Genomic DNA, 8,386 nt, shown 5'->3' with positions numbered 1-8,386 from the left:
ACTTCCCCACCTCTGAGGAAAAGGCAGTCTCTTTACCTCCTGCTTCAGGGAGGGTACTTTTCCATGGAGGTGTATTTCCTGCTTTCAGGGGGAAGGTCTAAGTGTCCTTGCATAAGCTGTGTCCTAAGTCACTTTTGCTGAAAATATTCAGTATGCCAGGGGCACCTGGCTGGCTCAGTCAGTGGAGTCTGGGACTCTGCATCTTGAGGTCATGAGTTTGAGACCCAGGTAGGGTGTAGAGATTGCTTAAAACTAAAATCAGAAATACATAAATAGAGAATCAGTATACCAAAATGGCACATTTTGAGGCAGCCTGTCCTTGCCTCTACAATGAACTGGGGAGATTTCCTGGTCTGCACAGGATCCCTGGAGGTTGTCCGTGGGAGACATGGGTGCGGTCTCCTTAGCTGTGTTCAAGCAAATGGGCAAACAGGTGAGCAGACAGTGGCTCCTGCGGCCCTCGTCCTGTGCCTGTCCTCCTTCCCCCACGCCCAGGACCAAGACTGGGGCTGTCTCTGCCCCTCTGCGCAGCTGTCCTGCTGTTGGCCCCCAGGGAAGCTCACCCCTTCCAAGCTGATGTGTAAAGGAGGGGTGGGGACCCCAGGCACACAGTGGGACCTCGCCAGGCCCTGCCTCTTTTCGCCTGTGGGACCCTGGGGGAAGGGTCATGGCAGAAGGGGGAGCTAGGAACTGGGTCCCGCCCTCGCTCTGCCAGACTTGCTGTGTGGGCGTTGGGGGAAGTCATTCATCCCACTGGCCAGGACTCCCTTTCCTTTCCTTTTCTTTTTTTTTTTTCCCTGAGTTTCACGGGAAGAATTAGCCATGGATCAGTCGCATGTAACAGCCAGTGCTCATGACACCAAGTGCCCTCCTTAATGCCCATCGCCCAGTTATCCTTTCCCCACCCATCTCCCCTCCAGCAACCCTCGGTTTGTGTCCTAGAGGTCAGCCTCTCTGACGGTTTGCCTCCCTCTCATTTTCACCTGATTTCATTTTTCCTTCCCTTCCCCTATGTTCATCGGCTATGTCCCTTTTCTTCACTAAGTGAGGAGGCTAGACTTGCTGGCCATTACTCATTTCTAGGGCTGCCTCCAGGCTTTGCTGGAGTCTGGAGGGGGCTTGGGGTTGTCCCAATACCACATGCCTCAGGGCTCCAGGGCCCTGTCTGCTCCCTCCCCCCACACCCTCCACCCCATTGACCTGCAGCTCCCCCAGCAAGAGAGGTCAGGCTCCCTCTCCTGCAGGGCAGATGGCTCCTGGGCCAAACCCCTTCCTGGCCACACCACCCGCTGCCTCTTCCTGTACACCTCCCTCCCTCCGTCTTCCCTGTCCTCCTTCCCTCCATCTCAGCCCAGGACTCCCAGATGCTCTTCCATGGAGATTTCCGGATCTGGACTCCTGACCACAGGCCTGCTGACACCCCTGCCCCCACACTGCTCATTCTGTGTCTCCGGCGTATTAGGATGGGCATGGGTAAGTCAGACCACTGTCCCTTCGGGCTAGTCCACACGAGGCTGACCCCCACCTAGCTTGCTCATGGCCTTCACCCACCAGTGTCCTGTGTTCTCTGAGACAGACTGCTGGGGGCAGCTTGGACCCTGCCCCTGCCTCTGTAGTGAGGCCCCTCCAGTAGGTCTGCTCCTTAGAGCCCCACCTGCACTCCTCCCAAGGTAGAATGTCCTCTACTTCCCATTTTACCTATGGTCTTTGCTCAAACTCTCCTGACTTCTGGGAAACCTCACCTTCCAAATAGAAAAATCCCGTGTTCCCCTTCCTGTTCCCTGGCTTCTAGTTTTCCAATCCCTCCTCTTCTATGTCTCTCAGAACCTGGTGTTTGTCCTTCTTATGTCCCTGAGATTCCAGATCCTTCCAGACATTCCTGGCCAGTATCTCAGTATCTCCCTTGTTGGTTTTCCTCCGCCCGTCAGGTCAGGAATCTATTCTTAACATTCGGTCCTGTAGAGAAAATAAAGGGCTTTCGCACTCATCACCGTGTTGCTGTTTAGTGTCTTGCCTTTGGGTCCCACTCCCTCACTACTTACTTAACTCTGAGAGGGGCCTTCTCCTGTGCACTCAGCCTTGGGTGATAAGCTTTGCATAGGAGACATCAGATGAACATTTAAAGAGTAATATGTGACTGCCTTGGTCTTGATGGCACCACGCTTAGAAGGTTACTTCCTGTCATGAAGAGGCTGTGCAGCTCAGGAGAGTGCAGAGAAGGAAAGAAAGGAGGTGGGAGGTGTGCTCTACAGGGATGTGGGGAGACCCCTGTGGGTGAGTAGTAGGGAGCATGCTGCCCCCTTGTGGCGCAGCAGCGGCAGGACAGCCGGAGGCATTCCCGGGATCCCAATTCTCCCAGTTTGTGCTCTCAAGACCCTTCCACACTTGAATTATTGAAGATATCAAAGAGTTTTTCATTACGTGGGTTGCATGTATTAATATCTACAATATTAGAGTTTTTAAGGTTTAAAATATTCTTAATTCACGTAAAGTAGTATTGGCAAACCCATCTTAACACAGGTTTAATTTTTTTTTTAATTTTATTATGTTATTTAGTCAGCATATGATACATCAGTAGTTTTTGATGTGGTGAACCACAATCCATTGTTATCGTATAGCACCCAGTGCTCCATGCAGTACGTGCCCTCCTTAATATCCATCACCCGGCTAACCAGTCTCCCCTCCCCCTCTCCTCTAAAACCCAGTTTGTTTCTCAGTGTCCATAGTCTCTCATGGTTCATCCCTCTCTCTGATTTCACCCCCCCTTCATTTTTCCCTTCCTTCGCCTAATGTCCTCCATGCTATTCCTTATGTTCCACAAATAAGTGAAACCATATGATAATTGACTTTCTCTGCTTGACTTATTTCACTTAGCATAATCTCTTCCAGTCCCATCCATGTTGATGTAAAAGTTGGGTATTCATCCTTTCTGATGGCTGAGTAATATTCCATTGTATATATGGACCACATCTTCTCTGTCCATTCAACTGTTGAAGGGCATCTTGGCTCTTTCCACGGTTTGGCTATTGCGGACATTGTTGCTATGAACATTCGATGCATATGGCCCTTCTTTTCACTACATCTGTGTCTTTGGGGTAAGTACCCAGGAGTGTAATTGCTTGGTCATAGGGTAGCTCTATTTTTAAATTTTTGAGGAACCTCCACACTGTTTTCCAAAGTGGCTGTACCAACTTGCATTCCCACCAACAGTGTAAGAGGGCTCCCCTTTCTCCACAACCTCTCCAACATTTGTTGTTTCTTTCCCTGTCCACTTTTGCCATTCTAACTGGAGTAAGGTGGTATCTCAGTGTGGTTTTGATTTGAATTTCCCTGATGGCTAATGATGATGAACACTTTTTCATGTGCTTGTTAGCCATTTGTATGTCTTTTTCAGAGAAGTGTCTTTCCATATCTTCTGCCTATTTTTTGACTATTTGTTCTTTGGGTGTTGAGTTTGAGAAGTTGTTTATAGATCTTGGATACCAGCCCTTTATCTGTAGTGTCATTTGCAAATATCTTCTCCCATTCTGTGGGTTGCCTCTTTGTTTTGTTGACTGTTTCCTTTGCTGTGCAGAAGCTTTTTATCTTGATGAAGTCCCAAAAGTTCATTTTTGCTTTTGTTTCACTAGCTTTTGGGGATCTATCTTGAAAGAAGTTGCTGTGGGTGATGTCAAAGAGCTTACTGCCTGCCTATGTTCTCCTCTAGGATTTTGATGGATTCCTGTCTCACATTGAAGTCTTTCATCCACTTTGAGTTTATCTTTGTGAATGGTGTTAGAGAATGGTCGAGTTTCATTCTTCTGCATGTGGCTGTCCAGTTTTCCCAGCACCACTTATTGAAGAGACTGTCTTTTTTCCATTGCATGTTTTTTCCTGCTTTGTCAAAGATTATTTGACCATAGACTTGAGGGTCCATATCTGGGTTCTCTCTTCTCTTCCATTGGTCTATATGCCTGTTTTTGTGCCAGTACCAAGCTGTCTTGGTGATCACAGCTTTGTAATATAGCTTGAAATCGGGCAACGTGATGCCCCCAGCTTTCTTTTTCTTTTTCAACATTTCCTTGGCGATTCGGGGTCTTTTCTGATTCCATACAAATTTTAGGATTGTTTGTTCCAGCACTTTGAAAAATGTCGTTGGAATTTTGATCGGGATGCCATTGAAGGTACAGATTGCTCTGGGTAGCATAGACATTTTAACAATGTTTATTTTTCCGATCCATGAGCATGGAATATTTTTCCATCTTTTTGTGTCTTCTCCAATTTCTTTCATGAGTATTCTGTAGTTTTTAGAGTACAGATCCTTCCTCTTTGGTTAGGTTTATTCCGAGGAATCTTATGGTTTTTGGTGCTATTGTAAATGGAATCATTTCCCTAATTTCTCTTTCTACGGTTGCGTTGTTAGTGTATAAGAAAGCAACTGATTTCTGTGTGTTGATTTTGTATCCTGCCACATTACTGAATTGCTGTATGAGTTCTAGTAATTTGGGGGTGGAGTCTTTCGGGTTTTCCACATAAAGTGTCATGTCATCTACGAAAAGAGAGTTTGACTTCTTTGCCAATTTGAATACGTTTTATTTCTTTTTGTTGTCTCATTGCTGTTGCTAGGACTTCTAGTACTATGTTGAACAATAGTGGTGAGAGTGGGCATTCTTGACGTGTTCCTGATCTTAAGGGAAAGGCTTTCAGCTTTTCCCCATTGAGGATGATATTCGCTGTGGGTTTTTCATAGATGGATTTTATGAACTTGTGGAATGTTCCCACTATCCCTATACTCTGAAGAGTTTTAATCAGGAAAGGATGTTGTATTTTGTCAGATGCTTTTTCTGCATTAATTGAGAGGACCATATGGTTCTTCTCCCTCCTCTTATTAATGTGATCTATCACACTGATTGATTTGCATATGTTGAACCACCCTTGCGTTCCAGGGATAAATCCCACTTCGTTGTGGTGGATGATCCTTTTAATGTATTGTTGGATCCTATTAGCCAGGATTTTGTTGAGGACTTTGGAATCCATATTCATCAGGGATATCGGTCTGAAATTCTACTTTTTGATGGGGTCTTTGCCTGGTTTGGGGATTAAGGTAATGGTGGGCTCATAGAATGAGTTTGGAAGTTTTCCATCTGTTTCTATTTTTTGAAACAGCTTCAGGAGAATAGGTATTATTTCTTCTTTTTTTCTTCTTAAATTTTTATTGTTATGTTAATCACTGTATATTACATCATTCGTTTTTGATGTACTGTTCCATGATTCATTGTTTGTGCATAACACGCAGTGCTCCATGCAGAACGTGCACTCTTTAATACCCATCACCAGACTAACCCATCCCCCCAACCCCCTCCCCTCTAGAACCCTCAGGTTGTTTTTCAGAGTCCATCGTCTCTTCTGGTTCATCTCCCCCTCCGATTTCCCCCCCTTCATTCTTCCCCTCCTGCTATCTCCTTTTTTTTTCTTAACATATATTGCATTATTTGTTTCAGAAGTACAGATCTGTGATTCAACAGTCTTGCACAATTCACACCACGCACCTTACCACATACCCTCCCCAATGTCAATCACCCAGCCACATCATCCCTCCCACCCACCCCCCACTCCAGCAACCCTCAGTTTGTTTCCTGAGATTAAAAATTCCTCATATCGGGCGCCTGGGTGGATCATTTGGTTAAGCAACTGCCTTCGGCTCAGGTCATGATCCTGGGGTCCTGGGATCGAGTCCCACATCGGGCTCCCTGCTCAGCTGGAAGCTTGCTTCTCCCTCTCCCACTACCCCTGCTTGTGTACCCTCTCACACTCTCTCTATCAATTAAATAAATAAAACCTTTTTTAAAAAATCCTCATATCAGTGAGGTCATATGATACATGTCTTTCTCTGATTGACTTATTTTGCTCAGCATAACACCCTCCATTTCCGTCCACTTTGTTGCAAATGGCAAGATCTCATTCCTTTTGATGGCTGCATAATATTGCATTGTGTGTGTGTGTGTGTGTGTGTGTGTATCCTATTGCATAATATTCCATTGTGTGTGTGTATATATATATATATATATATATATATATATATACACACCACATCTTCTTTATCCATTCATCTGTCGATGGACATCTTGGCGTTTTCCACAGTTTGGCTATTGTGGACATTGCTGCTATGAACATCGGGGTACACATACCCCTTCGGATCCCTACATTTGTATCTTTGGGGTAAATACTCAGTAGTGCAATTGTTGGATCATATGGTAGCTCTATTTTCAACTTTTTGAGGAACCTCCATAATGTTTTCCAGAGTGGCTGCACCAGCTTGCATTCCCACCAACAGTGTAGGATTCCCCTTTCTCCGCATCCCCACCAACATCTGTCATTTCCTGACTTGTTAATTTTAGCCATTCTGACTGTTGTGAGGTGGTATCTCATTGAGGTTTTGATTTGGATTTCCCTGATGCCGAGCGATGTTGAGCACTTTTTCATGTGTCTGTTGGCCATTTGGATGTCTTCTTTGGAAAAATGTCTGTTCATGTCTTCTGCCCATATCTTGATTGGATTATTTGTTCTTTGGGTGTTGAGTTTGATAAGTTCTTTATAGATTTTGGATACTAACCCTTTATCTGATATATCATTTGCAAATACCTTATCCCATTCTGTCGGTTCTCTTTTGGATTTGTTCACTGTTTCTGTTCCTGTGCAAAAGCTTTTTCTCTTGATGAAATCCCAATAGTTCATTTTTACCCTTGCTTCCCTTGCCTTTGGTGATGTTTCTAGGAAGAAGTTGCTGCGTCTGAGGTCGAAGAGCTGGCTGCCTGTGTTCTCCTTTAGGATTTTGATGGACTCCTGTCTCACGTTTAGGTCTTTCAACAATTTGGAGTCTATTTTTGTTGTGGTGTAAGGAAATGGTCCAGTTTCATTCTTCTGCATGTGGCTGTCCAATTTTCCCAACACCATTTGTGGAAGGACTGTCTTTTTTCCATTGGACATTCTTTCCTGCTTTGTCAAAGATTAGTTGACCATAGAGTGGAGGGTCCATTTCTGGGCTCTCTATTCTGTTCCATTGATCTTTGTGTTTGTTTTTGTGCCAGTACCATACTGTCTTGATGATGACAGCTTTGTAATAGAGCTTGAAGTCCGGAATTGTGATGCCGCCAGTTTTGCTTTTCTTTTTCAACATTCCTCTGGCTATTCGGAGTCTTTTCTGGTTCCATACAAATTTTAGGATTATTTATTCCATTTCTTTGAAAAAAATTGATGGTATTTTGATGGGGATTGCATTGAATGTGTAGATTGCCCTAGGTAGCATTACATCTTCACAATTTTCTTCCTCCAGTCCATGAGCATGGAACATTTTCTTTTTTTATTGTTATGTTAATCACCATATATTACATAATTTGTTTTGGTGTACTGTTCCATGATTCATTGTTTGTTCATAACACCCAGTGCTCCATGCAGAACGTGCCCTCCTCAATACCCATCACCAGGCTAACCCATCCCCCCACCCTCCTCCCCTCCAGAAACCTCAGTTTGTTTTTCAGAGTCCATCATCTCTCCTGGTTCGTCTCCCCCTCTGACTTACTCCCCTTCATTCTTCCTCTCCTGCTATCTTCTTCTTTTTCTTTTTTCTTAAAATATGTTGCGTTATTTGTTTCAGAAGTACAGATCTGTGATTCAACAGTCTTACAAAATTCACAGTGCTCAACGTAGCACATATCTTCCCCAATGTCCATCACCCAGCACCCCATCCCTCCCACCCCCGACCACTCCAGCAACCCTCAGTTTGTTCCTGAGATTAAGAATTCCTCATATCAGTGAGGTCATATGATACATGTCTTTCTCTGATTGACTTATTTCACTCAGCATAACACCCTCCAGTTCCATCCACGTCGTTGCAAATGGCAAGATCTCATTCCTTTTGATGGCTGCATAATATTCCATTGTGTATATATACCACCTCTTCTTTACCCATTCATCTGTCGATGGACATCTCGGCTCTTTCCACAGGTTGGCTATTGTGGACATTGCTGCTATAAACATTGGGGTGCACGTACCCCTTCGGGTCCCTACATTTGTATCTTTGGGGTAAATACCCAGAAGTGCAATTGCTGGATCGAATGGTAGCTCTAATTTCAACTGTTTGAGGAACCTCCATACTGTTTTCCAGAGGGGTTGCACCAGCTTGCATTCCCACCAACAGTGTAGGAGGGTTCCCCTTTCTCCACATCCCCGCCAACATCTGTCATTCCCTGACTTGTTAATTTTAGCCATTCTGACGGGTGTGAGGTGGTATCTCATTGAGGTTTTGATTTGGATTTCCCTGATGCCGAGCGATGTTGAGCACTTTTTCATGTGCCTGTTGGCCATTTGGATGTCTTCTTTGGAGAAATGTCTGTTCATGTCTTCTGCC

Source organism: Eumetopias jubatus, unplaced genomic scaffold (assembly GCF_037043125.1).
Source record: "Eumetopias jubatus isolate StellerSeaLion01/CBP00866 unplaced genomic scaffold, mEumJub1_p1.0 scaffold_74, whole genome shotgun sequence".
NCBI classification, from domain to species: domain Eukaryota; kingdom Metazoa; phylum Chordata; class Mammalia; order Carnivora; family Otariidae; genus Eumetopias; species Eumetopias jubatus.
Note: the sequence above shows the minus strand (reverse complement) of the source record.